This window comes from Neopsephotus bourkii, unplaced genomic scaffold, assembly GCF_033783945.1.
Source record: "Neopsephotus bourkii isolate Nb327-2 ecotype Australia unplaced genomic scaffold, CSIRO-AGI_Nbou_v1 NB_1638, whole genome shotgun sequence".
Lineage (NCBI taxonomy): Eukaryota > Metazoa > Chordata > Aves > Psittaciformes > Psittacidae > Neopsephotus > Neopsephotus bourkii.
Window position 1 is genome coordinate 8448989 of NW_026902113.1, and position 21859 is coordinate 8470847.

General features: G+C 42.9%; 1 protein-coding gene across 3 annotated transcripts in view; it reads right to left on the reverse strand.

Moving 5' to 3' along the window:
• SPATA13 (spermatogenesis associated 13) overlaps nt 1–21859 on the reverse strand; it is a 155214-nt gene that overhangs the window by 79630 nt on the left and 53725 nt on the right. Inside the window, exon 1 of one of the 3 annotated variants that reach the window (XM_061374421.1) lies at nt 1777–2041. The exons of the other annotated variants lie outside the window; for them this stretch is intronic. The gene's annotated coding sequence lies outside the window, so the exon portion shown is untranslated. Of the gene's footprint in view, nt 1–1776; nt 2042–21859 lie in introns of those variants that run through there. 3 annotated transcript variants of the gene reach the window in all.

The window sequence follows — 21859 nt, forward strand, 5'->3', positions numbered from 1 at the left end:
CTTGTCATGACAGGGTGCTCACAGGTTCTCAGAGCGGTGGCAGAGCAAGGAGGGTGGTGACGCAGGCTGGTGAGCATGAGCAGGCATGAAAGCAGCAGCAGCATACAGGTAGGAGAGCACGAGTAGAAGAACAGGCTGGGGGAGATATGAGAGCAATGGAGAAAGACTACCACACCAGAGAGGCTGGGGAGAGCAAGGGGTGGGATGAGAGAGCTGCAAAGAGGGCAAAGGAGCCTCTGGGTCATGATAGAGAGAAGGCAGCAAACCAGAAAGGGGAAACCATGTGTTCCCAAGGCATTCCTCTCTCTTCAGAGCTGAAGGAAAACTTGGGGAAAAACAGAGATCCAACAAGGGAGCAAAGAGCTAGAGTAACATGGAAAATCCAGGTAGGAAGAGAAAAATTTTACTGAAATGAGACAGTTTTCATGCAGTTTCTCATGGGAGTTTTTTGAGAATTAATAAAACCAGCCAAAGCATCACCAGACACTTAAAGCTCACAGGGTGAGCCAGCAAATATGCAGCTCACCTGAGGTCTCTCTGCCCTTGGTAGCACTGTGTTTTATTTTCACACAGCTAAACCATTCATGAACAATTTCTCCAATGCATTAAGCATAAACAAGGCCTCTTTTTGCATAGGTATGTATTTCTTCCTACTGCCGTGATTTCATCTCCTAAACCAAATATTTTTGTGTATGGAACCAACCAAAGAAAACAAGTTTGAGGCTTCCCGTTAATTACTGTGTTTCCCAGGACTTGTCCTGCAGTGTCTGGAGCTAGGGTCCCCTGCCACACATTTTATTTTGTGGAGTCTTTCCATTTTATGACTCTTTGGAGCAACTGGTTGTGTTTATTGATCTTTCCACACAGCTGTTCTTTTCCTGCAGGAACGCTGGGATGGATTTTCTGTGGTCTGATATGTGAGGCCCTGTGTGTCTCTGTTAAAGTGGGTCTGCTGATGTAGTAACAGGACTTGACAAGGCAGCAGCTTTTTAAGACTCAGAGTTTGTGGGTGTAAAGGAAGCAGAAAATGCTACACACTGGCTTCACTTTCACTGTAAAAAATGTGCTTGTGTGAAGAATTCCAAAATCCCATGAGCAAACTAGCCCAAACGAGATTAGCTGTGATACATAAGGATGGGGGGGGGATGGAATTGACAGAGATCTGTGCTGGAAAAGGAGGGGTGAGACACAGGCAGCTGCACAGAGCAATTCCCTGTTCTGCAGGGAACAACTCCAGCTACACTCGGCACAGGCAGTCCCCAGCGCATCTTGTTATGTCCATGTCTAGCCAGCACTGAATTCCCCCCCAGCAATTTCTACCATTCTTCACCCATACTAACTAATTTTACCAGATCAGACATGAACAGAAATGACCTCATGTAGGTAAAAAACCTGTCTCATGCAATAATAAAACACACAAGCACTCATGACCCCAAAATAACCCCGAACTACGGATAACATCGCTTGACTGTGGATTATGTTTCTCACTTTTCTGAGGGCCATAGGCACCCGGGACTCCAGAGCTGAACACCGCTGTTTCTAAAACCAAGGTTCAGGTTCAGAAAGGGGACTCTGCCTGACTGTAGAGCCACCATCTCCCCGGCCAGGATGTCTCTTAAGCCATAAAAACACAGCCACCCTTGGAACACAGGAGCAGCAGTGACATAGCTACGCTTGAAGACTTCTGGATGTAACAGGACCGGGATGCTTGTAAGTTAGGGTGGGAAGGGGAAAAGAGCAGGAAAGGAAACTTGTTAGAGAAAAGATCTGTCTTACCTCTCTGCCAGCTCCTCAGCAAGCACAGCTGACGCCTGCATGTACAAATCCTTCCCCAACCCCAGGTAAAGATCTCAGCACACAGAAAAGCAGGGGTGCTCTTGTTCTCCCCTGCAATGTCCCGAGCCCCCTCTGAGCAGCCCAGATCACCCTCCGTGAGGAGCCCCAGCCCTCCACGGCTCCTCCGAGTGCTTGGGGGTCTCTGGAACAGCCGCTGCACCCTGGAGCCGTTCCTGTGCCTCCTCTGCGCTCAGCGGGAGGAACAGCTGGAAGAGTGTCAGCACAACACGCTCCATAAATTTCCCCTCAGCCTTCTGCAGACGTAAGTCCTTGAGAAAAATGCCTAAGTCCTGTCCTTTGTTGACATAGTAACCACATTTGAGTTTTTGACCCCCTAAGAAGCCATCTGCATAAAGCAATTCATTATGAGAAAGATTTATCCAGCCTGGAACAGGCTGATTTATGTGGTTTTATTTGTCTAAGGAAGAAATAAAGAGGGTGAATGTTTATACACTAGAAAATTCACACCCAGACTAAGGGGTTGTTTCATTACAGTGGTTAATATTAAGGGCTTCCACAACTCTTCGAAGGAAGTGTATTACCAAGTAAAAGGGAAAAATCCATTATTCAGATAGGTGGCCCATTTCTAAGGGAAGTAAAACATTCAGAATTTTTAAGGAGGTTCCAAATTTTGTATTTTTCTCTAACTTCTTCACATACATGTATCGCATTCCTCCAGAGATGCTTGAAACATCTTCAAAGTTCCCAATAAAGTTTATAAAGCCAGAAGAAATTGCAGAGGGTCAAAACCAAGTTAAGCCTTGTGTAAGGCTTTGCTTCCCCAGTCCTATGGAGATGAGCTTTATGGAGATGAGCTCTTTAGTCTCCGGGAGCTTGAGGGGAGAGAGATAAAAGAGAATTGTGCTGCAGGGATCACGTGGGGTTTAATGGGTTTTAAGGCATACCCTCTTCCAAACTGCTGCCACCCTACGCAGATCTGCATTCAGATTTTAGCGCTTTACTGGTAATTCAGGCTGTGGGAGCAGCCCGGCAGCAGGGCCACAACCGTGCTGCCTTGCAGGGATTTTTGACCCCAGCTGCAAAACAATGAGGGTGGAGGGAAAAGTAACAAAATCCAAACCTAAGTACTTGGAGTTGAAAATAGCTTTCCAAGCAACATTTCAGTGTTTTAACTCAATGTTGCCTTATAAAAACTGCCTTATTTACAAATGTCTTTAAGGGCTTAATTGTGCATTGTTTACTATGGAAAACTTGTCTTTGAGCCAGGTTAAATATGTGCTTAAGCTTGGAAACAGCAGAACAGCATAAAGAGTGAGATATCTAGCATTTTGGAAGCTATAACTTTTTTTTCTCCAACCTTGAGATTCATGACAAGTGACCATAACCTTCCCCCAACACCCAGACATCATAATCTCCTTCGCACTATATTCCTGCTTCTCCACCCTTGCCCACAGAAACACCCCCAAAACAAAACAGTTCTTCATCCACATATTTTTCCTGGACGTTAGCTGAGAATCATTAGTTACTTCCTGAACGGTCATTTAAGTGGGAAAATTCATAGAATCATGGAATGGTTAGGGTTGGAGAAGACTTTAGAATCTTCTTGAGAGAAAGAAAAGAGGTCTAAATGTGCATTCACAACTCATGATTTTGGAAGTCTTACCGCTGGGAAGGTTTCATTAAACTTTTTCAAGGATAGATCCTGAAATACAGGTCCAGAATCAGTACATAATTGTCAGACTATCATCAGGCAATATCCTGACCCAACAGCAAATATACAAGTATTCTTTTAAATGTTGTAAATGTTTGGAGGAAATGGTAGCTATTATGAAGCATGTGAAGCTGTAGCACAAAACCACACTGCTGTGCAGTTTACACCTGCTGGGTATGTGAAGACAAAACCTTCCCAGCAGACAAGGTTTGGTTATGATTTTTAAATATTTTAAAATAACTCCAAAGGGTGCACTGCTGGGCCTCTGCCCTGCCTCCGAGTGAAGACCAAGGAAAAATGTGTTTATAGCTCTGGTGGCACTGAGGCAGGGCACAGGAGCTACACTTCCGAACAGGTCTTCTTCGGACTTGCTGTTGAGCTCAGTTTGACACTGCACCTGATGAGCTGGTAACCATGAGCTGCAGGCTCAAGGGGAATGTCACTTTCATCTTTTCCTTGCATCCCCTCCCACAATCTGTGTTTGTCTTGTGCCTCGCCAGTGCTGGGGCCACTGGGGCAATAGTTTCAGCAACTGATTGACTCGAAAACCAACCTACCCAAAAGTCATAATCTTCCATTTCATCACTGGTTAAGCTGACGTAGCTCCAGTTGTTCAATTGCTGGATGAAGAGTCAGGCAGTGCAGGCAGGTGGGTAGCAGTGCAGTGGGAATGCACAATAGCAGCCCCATGTACAGTAGATTATATGTAACATCAAATTCCTGTCTGAGCTTTTTTGTGTCTGTGTTTTTTGAGTCAAATGGGACAATGCTCTTCCCAGTCCATGCAGGGATTTGAGGAATATCAGCTGGCTGAGCTCAGAAAGTGTTTCAGGTCACTGAGGTACAGTACCTGTGATCTTCCACACGTGGTATATAAAATCAGAATTCTCATAAACTCAAAACCTCAACTTTGAACAATGTATTATCGTCTCTCAAAAAAGTTATAAAATAGATAAGATGTAAATCAATTGTATTTCTGTACACTGTGCATACCAAATGAATACTCTGCTGTTAAGAAGAATATACTAAAGTAACTTTGTTTTTTGTAAAGGGAGCCCAGTTTCCATGAAATAATAAGCTAGTAACTGAAAAAAAAACACAACCAAACAAGCAAGAGCCAAACACCACACAAAGCCAGAGTATTATATGCTCTATAACTTATTTTTAGCAGGAATCTAGAAACAACTTTGCTGGAGAATATACACAGCATAGTTTGCTCTAAGATTGCCTAGTTGTTTTCCTGAATCTGTTTTCCATCAAATTGTGAAGATACCCTGCTTGGACTATTTACTTAGAATTTACAATTAGGCTGTTTTATCATACATAGATAACTCAGAATTGTAGCAGTTTAGCAACATCAGTCACGGGATTTCAAGAGATAACAGAAAGTTGCACAAGCACACTTACTAGGCCTGAAGATGAACCACTATACTGATGATATAGCAGAAAAGTCCTGTATCCTTTTGTAATGGTGTTTTAGAAAGCAAAGGAGCAAAGGAACACAAGAAATGGGCTCTGGCCCAGAGCTGCAAGCACGAAGCATTAGCAGCTGCTTAGTGCTATGTTTGCAAATGTTCTGGTTCCTGTAGAAACACTTAATCCTTCCTGAATTCTGGCCGGCATTTATGGTTAAGTACAGACTATAAAAGACTGTTGTCAATTACCTGCTTCTTATCTGTATGCGCCATTTTGTGTGACAATGGATTTTGCTACATTTTTAAAGCTTAATTATTCGGGCCAGTATTCAGCATCTATTTACATTGCTATGGGCACCAAGGACCTATTTGCTGAGGGCAGGACAATGGGGTGGGGAAGTCTGGGTACAGCCTTAGCCATAGGGAGTGAAACAAAACAGGGAGAGTACAGAAACCTACAGAGCCCTTAATGCAAGTCATGCACTTTCTATAGGCATCTTTGAACTAGTTTATGGAATATAATACTGATTTACCTCTTTCAATGGGAATCTCAATGTCGTTTCAAAACTGCCTGCACGTTGTCAGAGCTGGGGCTGAGAACTCCTCTCCATTTCAGTGCTGACCTCCTTGACTTTCTGACTGTAACTTGAGTTTTACAGAATCATTTCCTTAGGATCCTACTCAGTCCATCCGGATGCAGTCCATAAAAGACCACAAAAAATTGAGGCAAACTTAAAAGGCAAAGCCCAGGATAAAAACACACAGCAAACAAACCAAGAAGCTTCATGTTCTACTCTTTCAAAGCTAAAGCTGAAAGTCCTGTTCACCTTGAAGGGATGCCCCTTACCCAAATTAGATCAAGAATCCAAGCTGTTTCACCTGCTCAAGCTTTCTAAACTTTGTACACGTACCCCTGTTCAGTGTGGTGTTTTGGGAAGTACCTTAGCATCAACTTATTGAAATTTATTGAATCTCAGTCCTAAATAACACAGTGGCGGATATGTCAGACAGCAAACAGATGCACCATGCCTGAAGAGGCAGGTGCTCTTTATTCATACTAGAGCAAATGCAATGTTTTTGCTGCCTACAGCTCTTGGTGATGAAGCTGTGCCATTTAACAGTAGCTGAAAGGGTTGTCCTCTGCTCAGCTCTTTATGCAGGAGCTGACGTTTGTCTGACTCCTTTCATTAGCTGGTTTATCTTAGTGAGCAGAAAAGTCTTCATTTGCTTCCTGTTGGATTGTTTTACCCTGTATTAACTCTCTGACCACAGAATCAAAACAAACATCAGTGCTGCTCCGAGGGAAAGGGCAGGATTGCGCCCAAGTGGGAAGGTGAGGGGGGCTGCCAGGCACTTTTTCACAGTAGTTATCTTTTAGCCCTGTTTAAATATACTGCGTCTCTGTACCCTTAGGCCACAGCCAGAGATGTTCAGGCCACTGATGAACCCTTCCCTGAGGATTACTGTCTCATAACTGCCAACAGGGTAGCATATTTTGTCCCTCCTCTTCTCAGCCTCAGAATGGTCAGGAAAAAAAAAATCAGTGAAAAACACTGAGGCTTGCACAGATCATTTTCACAGAACTGTGCCAGGAAGTGACAAAAGGAGCAATTACATCACTGCATCGGTGGGTAAGGTTTCACAAGGTGCACGCCTTAGTTAATGGCTTGCCACCACTTGAGTTTCCTCTTTCCCATCTGGGCAATGGTCTTCACCTGCACCTAATGACATCTCTGTTGTCCCTTTGCTGGCTTGATGAGTAAATTTAGTTCTCTCAACAGACACAAATTGTTCATTTCTTTTTCTTTCCTATTTTTACTACAGCCAGTGAGATGAACCAGCTCACACAGGCATGCCAGAGCATTCACAACATGCAGTCATGAGTCAGGACTATGCTTGGGTTGGGATGCATCCTGAAGGAAAGAAGGGGAAGAAGTGCTCAATGTACAATAACATATCAACATGGGTTAGCCGCAGCATCACGTTAACAATAGCTGTTATTGCTGTTTACTAGTTGAGTCTCAGATCTGTCCCAGCACATACTTTACAAGCCATGGTGAGTACGGATGGATGCTTTGCACAGCACAAATGGTTTTCTCAAGGAAAAGCTATTTCTTGACATAGACAGGAGCAAATACCATGAAAATGTTAATTTGTTTAAAGCTACTGTGCAGCTCCTTTGCCCTTCAGGGCCCTGGCAGCTCTGAGCCACCAATGAGTCCATTCAGATGATGCAATATTTGTACCTGGACGCACTGTCGGAGGACTCTGGTCGGCCTCCTGATTTACTAAGTGACCTTGTGATTCCTGACTGCTCTGCCTACAAGCCTGCACCAGCTCCCACCCCTGCCCTGGTATGCTGACATCATCTTCCTCCTCCAGGGTGGCACTCACTGTGGATAAAGTACACATGCACAGAGGAGGAAGGAGACTCAGGGCGCATCAAGTAGCAGCCTGAGTGCCAGCATACCATAGCAGGTTGGTGCAGTCACCCCTGGCTTTGCTTCAGAAGGATTTGGGGAATGTCTCTTCTCTCTGTATTATATTTTATAGCAAATATTTGTAGGCTGACATTGTGCCTCCTCCATTGCTGGCTTTTGTGCTGTGCAGGTTGCTGTAGCCAGTCATGCTTCAAAGAGGGATGAATGCCTGTGGGAGTGATTTCAAATTACTCTCTAAATGCCCTGCTTACAGGAAGACATAATATTTTAAAGAGATAGTTTGCCTTTTAAAAAGGAAAATCCTTTCAAAGGTTTCCTACTATTATTGTTCATGTCTCTTGCTCAGTTGGTCCACCAAGCTGAAAGACCAGTTTGCCTCCTGCCTTGCCTCAGTTTTCAATTTCCTCCTCTAGCTATGAATCTTCTGGATGAAAAGTACTGAGAGAGGTAGGACTTGCAAGCTGGATGCTTTCCCAAGCACGGCCTTCTTGTGCCATAGCAATGGTCAGTCAATCAGTTAATCAATCGATCGATCAGAACCAGAGCATTGCTCTTTAAACATGGGATGTATCTCCATATACCCAAGCTGTGATAGGAACTCCACCTGTAGTCTATGGAAAGCATTGTGCCAGCATCTGCAAAGTTTACTCATGCTGGACAGTCCTCCTGAAAAGATTAACATGATAGCTATTGCTGCTGCTCAGGGGGAAGCTGTGATTTCACATGACTGCTGAACCAAGTTAAAATATGGCTGCCACAGAAAGAAGGTCTTTGCTGTCCTCCTTCCCCAATTCTCCTTCCCTCCCACCTCCATTTCCTGCTGCACGTTCCTCCCTCTCTCAATTCATTTGTGTTCCTAACTTAATTCTCTGCTGTTCTAGTGAGCTGCATCAGCTTACTCTGTGATTGGAGCAGTGCCAGACCTGTCAACAAGGCAGGCAGCAAGGAAGCATGGTGGAGAAAAGTGGGAGGAAGAATAGATGAAGAAGCTGGATTTCACTCTTTTGCCAATGGTCAAAAATGAATGCAAAACTGCAGACTGTGAGCTAGAATGCAGAGCAGGGCAAAAAAGGTCTAAAAGCTACAGATACACTGAAGGTAGCAAATCGTGCTGTGTCTGTGTCTATATAGATGGCTCCAGTCTGAGGTGCTCTCGGTGAGTACCTGTTTTGCCACCCCAGTTATATGTAAGATAAAACCAAGGTGGGAGCAAAGAGTGTCACGCTCATGTTCTAAGTAGTTTTGTCTTAGCAACAGATACCCAGCACTTTCCAGTCACGCTGCACTGACTATTCAGGCAACCACAGGAGGAAGGGGTAGTATGTAGCTGTGAGAAGCACATCTAATTTGTTCATTTAAGTACCTATTAAATAAGGTCTGTCCTTTATACATGGACCAGAATGGCTCCTCAGGCCCCTGGGAACACTGGTCAGGAGAGCAGACCCTCTCAGAGCCTGCAGCTCTGGTGAGGTCTATGACCCCAGGGTTTCCGCATGACCTGCCTTGTCTGGGACTTCCCATTACCTGGGTTGTCCCATACTGGAGAGCTGATGAGCTCATCTTCCAGCTACAGTGGTCCCATTCCAAAAGAATGATTGAGAAAAGCAACTGCCCAGATTGGCCGTTTCTTGGTTGCCATGTAGGAACAGAGAGAAAGCCTTTGAGCAGCCAGGTCGAAAGACCTAGAGGTATCTGCACTTAGGTCCTAACTAGATGACTTTGTATTTTTTTGCCCCAAGGCTTTTTTGAGTAATATGTATATAAAAGCTGAAATTGAGTGTATTTTAAAACTCATCAGTCCTATATGTAATCGGTGCCTTATTAGATTTCCGGCAATGCAAAGAGACTAATAGTTAATCTGGAAGCTACTTAGAAGTAGCTTTTTCATTTTATGCTCACCAGTGTTTTTCCACGTTGCTCCATGTAACTAAATTAAGTGTTCTGATAACAGTGCTGAGAGCAGTGGAAAAACCAACATATTAAATAAACTTGGCCACTTCTCATATTTTACATGCCATCTCTTGCTCACAGCCTGTGGGTTTAAATGCCTGGCAGCTGGAGCCAAGACACCAAGTGGAGAGTCCTTGGCACTGGAATTCTGTCTTCCTTGCTTCAGCTCTCAGTTTGTCGACCTTTGCTCTTATCTATTCACCAGTGCAAGAAACACAGAGCTTTCAACATGGTACTTCATACACTGATCTGTCTCCCAGATGGTTGGAGGCTTATTAGAACCAAAGAAAAGTGGTTTAGACCTAACCTGAGCAGTCTCTGAAACTCAGGGCTTCAGGAAAACTTCATTACAATGGCAGTGAACTGCAGCCGTTCCATCCACAACACTGCCAGGATACCAAAAAAATCAGGACAGATTATTTGGCTGGATTGCCAGGAGCATACTATTATGAACCTATCTTGCTTGCTGATGCCTATTTTGGAGTTTACTTCTGTCATTTGGGGGTGAGGAGCTGTCCTCTCAAACAGTCAGCCACTGGACCCTGGCAGCATCAGTGGCCAGATAGCCCAGAGCAGGGCCATTGTGGTATCCACTGGCACTTGAGGACAGGGGCAACAAAGTGGTCTCTAGTTCAGAACAGAAACCTGTTTACTTTGACACTGGTGAAATGCTGTGGGTGTTGTATTTACCATTCCTGCCTGTACTGACACCCTGCTGTGTGAGTGCACTCAGCAAGTCTAAAATCAAATTAAATCGACTGTGTTATTTAGAAGACATTTACTCTTACATGAAGGTACTTGGTTACTCTGCTGGTGAGTGCTGTGGAAATGTTAGTCTATAAGGAAGGTGAGGAGGAGCCATTTGCATATCATAAAAGTTTAGTAAAGGGGATGACCCCTGCAGAGCTCGGTAACATCACCAATGTGCAGACAGTGCCGCTGGCCTGTTGGTCCCCTGGAAACTCTCCCTCTGTAGCTCTCTAAGGTCAGCAAAGACAGCACACCCTCTCATTTGTGATCTGTGGAGCGTATCTCATCAGGGTTTTACCTGCTGCGTTTCTGTGAGTGGCTGACACTGCCTGCTTATCCCTGCTCACAATAACCATGGCTCAGCTCAGCCTTCACAAAGCTCACTCCTGATTTTTGCTGGGATCATTCCGAGCCACAGGGGCCTCGGTGACATTTTCACCCTGTTTTGCTAAGTAAGTGACAGCTCCTACAGTTTGTCACATCAGGCTCCACGTTTAGTTCCTGGTGAGTCAAGTACAGTGGCTGTCAGATAATAATCAAGCTGGTGCTAAAACCAGCACCTACAAATTTCAATTGACTCAGGATTTTGGCTTTCTAAGAATATCATTTTCTTGATTTGCAGGCATAGTTTTGTGAAGAAACAGCTCAACACATGTTTGCTATGAATTCACAGAAAACTGCACAGAAAACAGTGTTTTTGTAGGGAACCACGTTACTGACAGAGGGAGAAAAAGCATCCTTGTTTTAAATGACTTTTTCAGCCCCCTAAACTTAGTGCCATTTACTTTGGCTTTCTCAGCACACCCCAGCATGTTTACCAGCAGGGATGAGAACTTAAATTGCTCAGGCCCCTCAGAAAATGGACCATGGTGTAGATCAAACCCCCGATGGTTTGCTTACTTTCCCCAGAGACTTGTGTTTTGGTTTTAAGTAAACAAATAGCAATACAAGTAGGAGGATGATGACTCAGGTAAAAGTACACAGATCTGTTACATGTGGCAAACATTATATATGCTTAGGATTCCTCTAAAAAGGCCAGTTTTTAAGGACTAAATTATCATCCTCTGATATGCCATAGTTTCTGATTTAAACAACTACAGTGCAATTAATATATTCATTTTTAATATAGAAATACCTCTGCTTCTTTTGAACTAGGCCAAATGGCAGATTTCAAAACAAATTTTTATTACATTGGATATAAATAGCCTGAATTTCTTGCTGATATTTGCTGATTTCAGATAAAATGACACTTGGTTCTACCTTGGACAAGAAAGCACCTGGGGTTCGCCATCTAACCTCTTTCCCATGTGTGCAAAACCCAAACCTCTGAGCTGGACTGAACCTTTAGGTCTTTCCATGGGATGAAGGATTTCTGACAACACCACAGTTTCAGACCCATGCAAGCATTTCTCTGGCACAGTGTAACCTATTCTTGAAATGTGCTTCTTCCCCATCTACCCTGCAGGTCAGGGTACTTGGTGAAAACCGGGGACACATAGAGGAAGAACAGTCATGGAGCTATTTCCTTTTACAAATAATTTAGTTTAGGACTCTTCCTCACTTTTTTACGTCAGTGCATATATATATGCTTCAGTTCTGTTTATGTACACTAACAAATACAGTCATCCAAATGACAACAGTGACAGACATTGGAATACACTTTTGCAAGCGCAGCCACCTCTCTGGGAACTGGGCTTCAGCAACAGTTCTCTAGGATATAACAGCCAAAACACTGAAACCTTGCTCTTTCTACCTACCCTAACCTGTTCCATGATATCCTTAGCATATTTCCTCTGTAGTGCCACAAGCAGATGGAGGGGCACCGTCCACCAGTGCTGCAGACATCATTTGCGCAGTAAGCAAAGGAGCTGTTGCAGTTCACAGCACAGCTCTGCTCTCTTTCACTTCCTTTTACGTGCATGCGTATAGTCACACTTAGGTAAAAAGTATCCTCAAAATCATGCTAACTGAGCTAGAGAGAAAGAAAGTGATATGAAAGATAAACAAGGCTTACCACAGACAGACACATATGACAGTGCCACCCTCAGCCACAGGGAGACATCAACTCCCAAGCACAGGTTCCCTTCTCCAAACTCTGGGAAAGGGCCCTTTCACAAATGAGGTCAAGCCTGGGTCAGTGAAAGGAGGATATAGGTCCTTTAATGTGTAATGAGGCAGAACCTGAGAATCTACTGAAGACAAAGGAAAAGCAACCAGGTCAATGGGCAGCATCAGATGCAGCCCTGAATCTGCTAGATACTATGAAGGGGACAAAGCATATACAAGATCCAGATGTGACAGGGACTCCATTAGCTGAATCCCAGTTTTCCTTTGCAATCCAGCAAAATCCCAAACCACAGGGCACTGAGCCACTCCAAGCACAGGGCCAGGAGAAACACATCACTTGTTCTTGTGGTTTCTAGTTTGTGCTACAGTCCTGGAGATAGAAGAGCTGCTCAAGACTGCCTTAGCCATGAGGGGAGGCTTTGGGATTTCTCAGGAGCATTTAGATCCCACCCTTTCCCACCAGGGTGTCATTTTTGCCCTCAGCACAGGCTCTGGGAGGGGAGTCAGAAAGGTCAGGGGCAAGTGGGTAGGGATTAACATCTCCTTGGCATTGCTGGTAAATCCAGGCCTGCTTAATTATGCTTACAGGGATTAAAGATGCAAACCCTGCATCTAAATGGTGATGTGTCAAAAGACCATAGCTGACTCAAAAGAGGGCTTTGAGCTTGAAGGCAGCTGGGAGATCAGAATCAAAATCCACAGTCACCTTGCTACTTTCTCCAGAGTCTGAAGCAAGGCAGAAACTAGTCTCAACATTAGTAAAATAAGTATGTAATCAATTACAGTCTCATTGGCAATTTCTGTATTATTTTCTATACCACAAGACACTAATATAGCTGAAGCAAACATACACTATGGAATCTTCTCTCTTCATATAGTTAAGTTACTTTGTTGGGGAAATGTTTGTGTTTTCATAAAATGGCAAAAACAGATGCCATAAGCCAAGAAAGGCAGAAGATGTAACATGGCTGCTGCAGAAGTTAAGTGATGCTGATATTACATTCACAGAAAGGCTCACTTCATTGACCTGGCCACCTTTGACAATCAAGAAATGGAAAGTAGGCGGTAAGATAAGTGGGAAACAGAACCCTACTGACAACTTGAGCAATGGGCTATATGGTGCTTTCCCCTTGAAATTCATCTGCCTGCCCTGACTCAGGCGATCAGAAATTTCCAAAACACCTATGACTGGCTCACTGGGTCCTTCTTGCCAAGTAGCACAGTTGGTACTGCCCCCACATGCTTATGCATAATAATGGAGCACTTCTTTGACATCACATCATAAATCCAAACAGCTCATGTTTTAAATGGAAGTGGTGGCTGACAACAGTCCTTTCATCTTTGCTCCACAGCATCTTTTAATTCTCAGTAACAGAAAGAATTGCTTTCTGTTTTGTGATATTTCTGATAGACTGAATGGAGATGGGAGTCCAAATTCATTAAAATACTGAGCATGAAGCCAGCTTTTCACAAATAATAAGCAACAACAATAAATAATGAATGAATTTAGCACTTGAGAGAATTATCAGACTTAACTGTGCCAGAGAGTCAAATTCTCAATTTATCTTATCTAGAAAGCAAAGATAATGTCAGTAGTGGCAGCTCAAATACACCCCTGCTGCCCAGGAGTGTCAGCCGGGCTTGACACTGAGGTGATGCACTGATACAGTCACTTGCCTGTCACTCTGATGAGTAGACATCTTTCTGCAGTGACCGATGACACTTCCACTTCATCTGCTGAAGTGCAGTCGGTCATTGTATACAGCAGACCTACACCCCAGGGACGTGGTGTTTGTTGTAAGTCATCTCAAGAAAATGCTCCAAGAAACCCACGCAAAACCCAGGAGCAATTGGAAAAAAAATAAAGAGAAGGGCTGAAAGGCATTCCCTTGTCTTTTCCTTTGCCTTGGAGCCAGGCAAAGTTATGAAAAGGGCTGTCACTTGGAGTGCTGGCTTTTGTTCAGAGCAGTGGCTTGAGCAAGCCAGTCCTGCAGCACTGGATTATTTTAATTATCCAGCTCTTTGTGGATTGGTTTAGATTTTATGTTCTTATTACTCCCACTGATGTAGGAAATGCCGGGGAAAGGTTACATGGCTCTGTAATACAGTCTGTCTGATTCTCAGCCCCTGGAGCTGCAAATTTTGGGGAACACCTGCAGTGGCTCAGGCAGAGCAAGCTGCACTCTGGCCCTAGAATTGAATTAAGTGCTGCCAGAGGAGACTGAAAGCCCCAGCTGAACAGACCAGCATCATGTTAAACTGGGCAGAAAGCAGTCATAGAGGAACAGCCCTTCCAGGGCCTGGATAGATACAAGCTGTTTGTGACTCTCCATAACCACTTTGGCTCTCAGTAATTGCTTCAGAACTGCTGAACCTGTGAGATGTGAAGGTATATGAGAAAACACAAATGCACCCTCTTGTTAAAATACTTTATGTTACATCCCATGTTTCCAGAGGGGAAGTGGCTACAAACAAACACATCAAAGTCCTGCAGGTTGTGGAAAGCTAACATGGAGACCTGGCTTTCATTCCCTGAATTGAAGATGACTTAAATCAAATAATCAATTAAAGATACTTTGGTTAGACACAGTAACCCAGCTATTAAAAGTAATAGAGATCCTGCCTCTGCTCAGGGAGGATGATACCCTAAATGTCTAATTTCAAGCTCGGTGAACTTATTATACACAGTGCAGCAGTAGACTTCTGGGTGAATCATTACAGCTGCCTGCAAGGTACAATGAGGAATGAGAACAAACTGTTTTTTCAGACATCTGCAGGTCAGGCAGCTTTTCATCTGATCTCGATTACAGAGGAGCAGATTTCCCACTTGCATGCTGAACATCAGGTAATAAACAATAACAAGTGCTTCCACCCCTGTGCTCTAGCCCTGCTCAGAACAAGCTGGGAGGGAGAAGAGATTAGCATCCTGCAAACATCTTCCCCTTATGGACTATGTGTAAATAGCACTGTGGCTGGAAGTGCGTTTCAGGAGGCAGCCTGTTCCAGCAGTATTTCAAATGCAGATGGTTCTGCAGTTCAGGTCTTCTGAATTGTCTCTGAGATTAAAATGAGGCATGGACAATGTAATTACTATAATTACAAAAGAAAACAAAGTAGCAAATAAATCCTATAAAGCTTGTGGCCTACTGTTGCTCAGCGTCACCAAAGTTATTTGTCTTTTTCTCAAGTGAGTCCTATGAGAGCCAGAACACATCAACATTAGGTCCCTGCTACAGCTGCGAAGGTGGGAGCATGACAGCAGCACAGAGCCTGCAGGCTGGGTCTCCAACCTGCTGTCCATTAACCATGGCACCTTACTCAGGACCAGATCCCAAAGTGTGGCAAGAGGCAGCAGGTTGCTGGACCACATAACATCTGCATCTGGCATGAACCTGCAGGACCATGGGACACGAGAGGCTGCAGTGCAGCTACAAATGTATGGATGCAGCACAGTAGGAAACCAGACAACTACATGAGCCTCACACTACGCACGTTAGATTCAGCAAATCCTCCGAGGTGGTTTATAGTCCTGTAAGTCCATGAAAAAATGGCACAATAGAAAAAAGTGATGGTAAGATGTGGTATGCAAATTGACTGATGAAGAACATACCAAGAGACCAGGACTGTGACTCCAAAAGTACATGCTTGAGCAGAAGTGGAATAACATGGATGTGGAAGGGAAACCCACCCTCCTGTACACCAATGCAAAGAGTAAATGCAGTCTGGCCATCTGTAAGAAACACAAACCATGGCACAAAAGTCAGTAAGAAAGTGTTAAACATTAAATTAGCTGACATTTGTGAAGTTATGTCATGGTTATGTGAAGCAGACTTTAAAGCTTACAGTGAACTGTCAAAGCCTCAGATAAAAAAACCCCATGAAATTCAGCATTGTCAAATCCACCTTTCTAAAAAAAAAAACCACCCCACATCAAGTGCATATTTGGCCATAAGAAACATTGAATTTTTTCTTTTAAGACAGTGTATACATTCATACTGTATTCAGCTGGAATTCTCCAGGCTAACGCACTTATGATCTTTTTGATACCTTGGAGAGATCCCCTAGGGAGTAGACAGTGCAGAGCAGGTAGCCCAGATCTCTCTTTGGGATTCTGTGATACACAGCTGTGCTAGCTTTACCCCTTGGATATTTGAAGAGCTCATAAAACCAAGGAGCTCTAAAGTAACCATGATGTGCTCCTGAGCCAGGGATAACCAGGGGCTATTTCAGCCCTAGAGAACCTCAGATCTCCATCATCTGCAGCGATGGAAAATCGGGCAGTGATGCCCCATTGCATCAGCAGCATAGCCATTTACCTTCCTACTCCTTGCCTACAAACTACAATTAATCAGAATTGACCATCAGTTTCTTCCTTTGTGTCTTTAGAACATTTTTCTGGTTTATTGAGGCATTGTGAGCCTGATGTATCAGGGGTTAAGTACTGAGCCCTGTGATTAAAGTGTTTATTCCAAAGGGATTCATTTAAAATGCACTGTACTGACATGTGATTTTAGATTCTCTCCTTGGGTAAAATTTAAATGTTAGTTTAGAAAGGGTGTGTACCTTCAGGCAGCTCAAAGCAATTGCTGTTTTGTCTTGAAGCAAAACAACCTATCACCTTAAGTCATGTGTTCATTGAAAAAGGAGTCATTTAATGATACTTCAGTACTTGGAGAACTAGATATCCTTGTCTGAAGTTTACCTGGCTGGAGATACAACAGATGTAAGAGGAGAAATCGCACATGCTGCCAACACTACATCACTTATATGTGGGAGCAACATCTAAACCTAAAGAGATGTCCCTGTCTTTTTCTTACAGAAGGCCGACTGTCACCAAAACACAGTGGAAGGAAAAAACTTGACACCCGTATCTGATGGAGCCACAGGTGCTGAACAGGAGCATAATGTAGCAGCTGGCAGAGGCAGCTATAGGACCAGCCAAGGCAACAGAGAGAAGGAATGGACCCAGCCAAAGATACTGCCCCATGTCCAAGAACTATGCACTGGGCTGCACTGGGAGCTGGGGCAATGCCCTCCAGCCAAGACCATACCTGCTGGGAAGCTTTGCCTTCAAAGCTCAAAAGCAGAAGGGATGTCCTCCAAAAATCCCAAAGCAGCAATCTTTGGACACCCAGGAGTCTCTTTCATTGACCAGCTAGTCCCTTTCTGCCTCTCCTTTCTCAACCCATTATCACAACTTCCCTCTTTTTACACCTCCTAGAGATTCTCTTTCCTCTGTGCTGTCCCACTTTATGTTATTCCTTCTTTCACTTACCTCGTTTCACCCCCTCTAAGTGATGCAACATGGATGGGTTTTGCTGCAAAATCATTGTGAGCTCTATCCTTTAGTATTGCCTCTTTTTCTCATGGCATGAGCTTAATTTCATACATCAATATGTCCCCTGTCACCAGTGAGAAAAAGATATTTCTAGGATGGAATTAATTTTTATGATCTCTAGCAGACATCTATCTGCCTTTGGCCAGTTGAGTCCTATTTTTAATGTCTATTTCTTTTCTAAACCCATGAGGCTGAGCAGGGCTGTCTGCCATTCTTAATTTGTACAGTGCCTAGAACAACAACAGTCCTTCAAGTTTACAGTTTCATCAGTCTCACAATAAACATGACTAATAACACATTTCTGGTACGCAGCAGTGAGTAAGACATTAACTAGACCTCCTCTTTTTTCAAAGCATTTTTGCAAACACTAACCAACTAACCCTTATGGTGGTTCACTACCTTTCTCCCTAGCTTGGCCATTGCACTGAGGTGAATTGATGAAAAGATTCATGGGGCCACAGAGAGAGAGCAAAGGGAGGAGCCTGGCTGTACCTCTTAATGACCCTACAGCTTACAAGTCTTTGCTCTTAGTACCACTAATACATTTTACACAATGATTTTTCCATGCAAAATTCATAATTTGTTCCTGCTGCAAGAAACAGAATGGAAAAGAGTCACAGAGCCAGGCTCCCCACTGTTCCTTCCCTTTCTCTGTGTTTTTGAAGTCTCCAGTCTTTGCTACACAATGACTTCAAGACTGGGCACAAGTTCTGAAGAGTAATTCCCATCTGATTTCAGGCCATATGCTAGGATGTTGAGGTGTGGGTTTGAATACCTTCATTCTGCCCTGGACCTCCCTTCCTTGATGACTACTCTAACCCCAGGCTGGATGTTTAAGCTTCTTGAGGTCCAAAAAAGAAGGTGCTGTTTCAAATTTGTGTGATACAACTTAAAGGAGTACTTGGTGCTGTCTTTAATTACCTAACAGGAGACTGCAGAGAGTACAAAGTCATTTTCTTCTCAAACGTGCCCAGTAGAAGGAAAGAAGCAATGGACACAAGATGTAACATGAGAAATTCTGACTCAATAGAAAGAATTTTTTTTACCATGAGGATTTGGGTTGCACAAAGAGGTGGCAGAACCTTCATCTTTGGAGACGTGCAAAAATTGACAGGACAAGGCTCTGAGAAACCTGCTCTCACATGAGGCGCTTTGAGCAGGAGGTTGGAGTAGAGACCTCCAGATGTCCCAGAGGTCACTTCCAGCCTTCCTGATTCTGTAGAAATACTCCAGTTTGGGTAATCCTTGCAGGAGGAAAGACTCTCAAAGTGAAGTTCTGCAGGCTATGGGAATACCTATGTTACGCAGACGGTATAGGACAGATGCATTCCCATTAAGTGCTCAGAAGAAACACCAGGTACTGGAAACCATTCAACTGTGGTACTGTAACACAGGCTAATTTACATTGTTTCTTTTTAAAACCTGTGGTTCAGCTGGGACCTCTTTGTTTCCTTTCTGGCAATGAGTACAAACTATACCAATACAGGGTGGTTTACAGTGTGAAGTCAACTACCTTAAAATGACCGCACATTACTGATAAAAGGCTCAGTGGTAAATGCAGAACTTGGAGGTTTGTCAGTCTAAACTCTCCTGATTTTTGGAAAGTTGCTGTATTTATGACAAAGCTGGAATTAGTTGTCGCTTGTCTCAGAGAAAATATCAGTTCTCTGTAGTTTTCAAATTGGATGAAAATTTCCTATTTTTCCTACAATTCCTATCATTGCTAGAAACCTATCATATTCTGCCTGCTCTGCTGAGATTGCCAAACCTAGCCTCATGGAAGGCTGCCTGAGAATCACAGGAGCTCACTGCCTTTAGGACTCCATCAGAAAGATTTATGAGTACATCACTGACAGATGTTAAGCATACTTTTACAGACCCTTGCATTTCTTTACTGGCAAATATAAAAGTAAAAATTGGAAAGGCCAGCAATGAAAAGTTAGTCTGCATAGGGTTTTTTCTAGCTCGTGTTCCTGGTTAGGTGTGTTTCCTTCAAATAATAAGCACAGTCAGTTTTCTGAGAGTGATCCATGTTGGCCTGGTTTATTTAATTTGATTAGAAGAGTAATTCTGCCATTAACTTCATGGAATGTGAAACTAAACAGCTTTGAAAATCCTACCTGTGGCAAAGACAGACACAGAACATTTGCTGGTTTATTACTGAATTCAAAAAAGGGAGGGGGGGGGAAGCATATTTGTGGTGGTGCAGGATAAGCAGAGGTGATGTGCTGAGAGCAGGATGTGAACAGATGATGTGGCAGAGTAACAGTATGTGTGGCCAGGTTACTGATGGGCAGAAAAGGCAGAGGTCTCTATCAGTAAAGCAGGCTACGACTGGGACAAGGCTGGACCAGAGAGCGACTGAGAGATGAGCTTCCATGTATAGTTGCTGGGCATGTACCTCAAGAAATAAATTTGTAGTGATTAGTTAGATTTACGTTATGACAGTTCTATATTAAGCAGTTTTTAATGTCAGATATTTACATATGTATCTTTATTGGACACTCTTTTCACTGGGACTTTCAAATTGCCTAGGTGTTAAATATTAGCCAGAAGTCTTCCTGTCATTCATGTGACATGTACTACCAAATTTTTTTCAGCTGTAGAGTGTTGAAGCAGTGGCGTGAAGTACAGCAGTGAAGTGCTTATAATATTCTAGATGGACTAAATTGATAATTGTAGTAAATTGGTGAAGGTTGGACAACTGCAAGCAGCCATAAAAACTAGACCAATATTCTGTAATAACTGCAATTTTTCCTACACTTGCAGATGGTGTAACATCAGAATTGAATCAAATTTATTATTTATTCTCAAATTAATAATTCAATTTTTGTAATAGTTTTATGAATTAGTAATGAATTCTTCCAACGTAGTACTGAAATTAGAAGATTCACAAATCTGGAAGCAAAATACTATGTTGGGATTTTTAATAAGAAAGCAACTGAGAGCTGAATTTCATTGTATTTATTACAGATACTCTACTAATTCCACGAACAACTTAGAACTGAATAAACTCCACCAGGAAGCTATCACCAATGCATCAGGTATAGTTCAGAGTGACCTGTGAAAAAAACCCAAATCTTGCTACAGAAGTCCCTCCTGCAAAGCTTTTGTGAAAAGCTATGCAAAAAAATGCAACTATGTAGGCACTCTCCCTTCACCATGAGATTCACTGGACTCATTTTAGAATATGCATCCTGATAAAGCTTTCAGACTCCAGGCACGACCTTATCTGGGCTTGCAATTGTCTCTCTGCTCTGTGTATTTGGGTGCTTCCCGTTGGACCTAAATCAGGATTTTGCTTCAAAGAAGTTCTAAGTAGTTTTAAAGGTATTTAATTTATTTTTCTTCAAATTAATGTAACAAACTGCCAAAAAAAAAAAAAGCCTTCAGAAAGGCTGAAAGGCAAGATTTAATCTAATCTGAATTATTTTATGCCAAGGCAAATTTTCACTCTTTCTCACCCTCCAAGTTGAATAACTTCTAAGGATTTCTCTAAGGATCTTTCAAGTGATATCAATCCTGCACAGAAGGCTGTATTTTAAAAAATCTCTGCATCCCTACCCTTCTTTTCATCTTTGCTAAATATGCAAGCTATGTGACAATTTAGTTCAAGAACTAGCAAAGGAATCATTTCAGGGATTCCCTAAAACCTGCCACTATTTGTTCTGAAAATGGTGCATTTCCATGTGTCAGAATTGTATTAGCATCCATTCACAGATGATGTGGTTACAAATGGGATTAGTAAATACACCAGTGCTGTAAATAATCAGTGCTGTTTTGATAAGAAGCCGGTTATGGGGCATACAGTATTTCTTTTCTGTGCACTAAGAACACTGGTGTTTTCTGTGCACAGTCCCTTGTTGAATAAGCCTAGAACATAAAGGGATTCATGTTATAGGTTTCACAACATAAAAATTATAATACAGACAATTTAGAGTAAAAAAAACCCTGAAGCCTAAGTTCACTCACGGTCAGTCAGATTTCTAAGACAACAAACAACTGGGACAATTTTGAAGCATTATGAGAAAATATCAAATTTACAAAATCCTTGTCTGCTTTGGGTTCAGTCTGGGTGGCAACATAATTCAGAGCAGCCAAAACTTTGCCAGTACATGGCCAAAACCAATTTACAGATTAAAACGGTTATCACAAGCAATTACCAGCTTCTTAAACCCTTGGAACAAGAGTTCCAGCTACAGATTTGAAGATCTAGCATCTTTCCACATAATTAAAGACTTATGAATATTCTTTCAGTGCAGGCTGCAATTAATATGCCAAAATAATCAGTGTTTAAATATGTACTACATGCAAGTGAGCTATCTAATAATCTGATTAGTTAAGCAGTGGTTTTCCTCTGTGGTTTACAGATCCCTGAGGATCAAGGGAC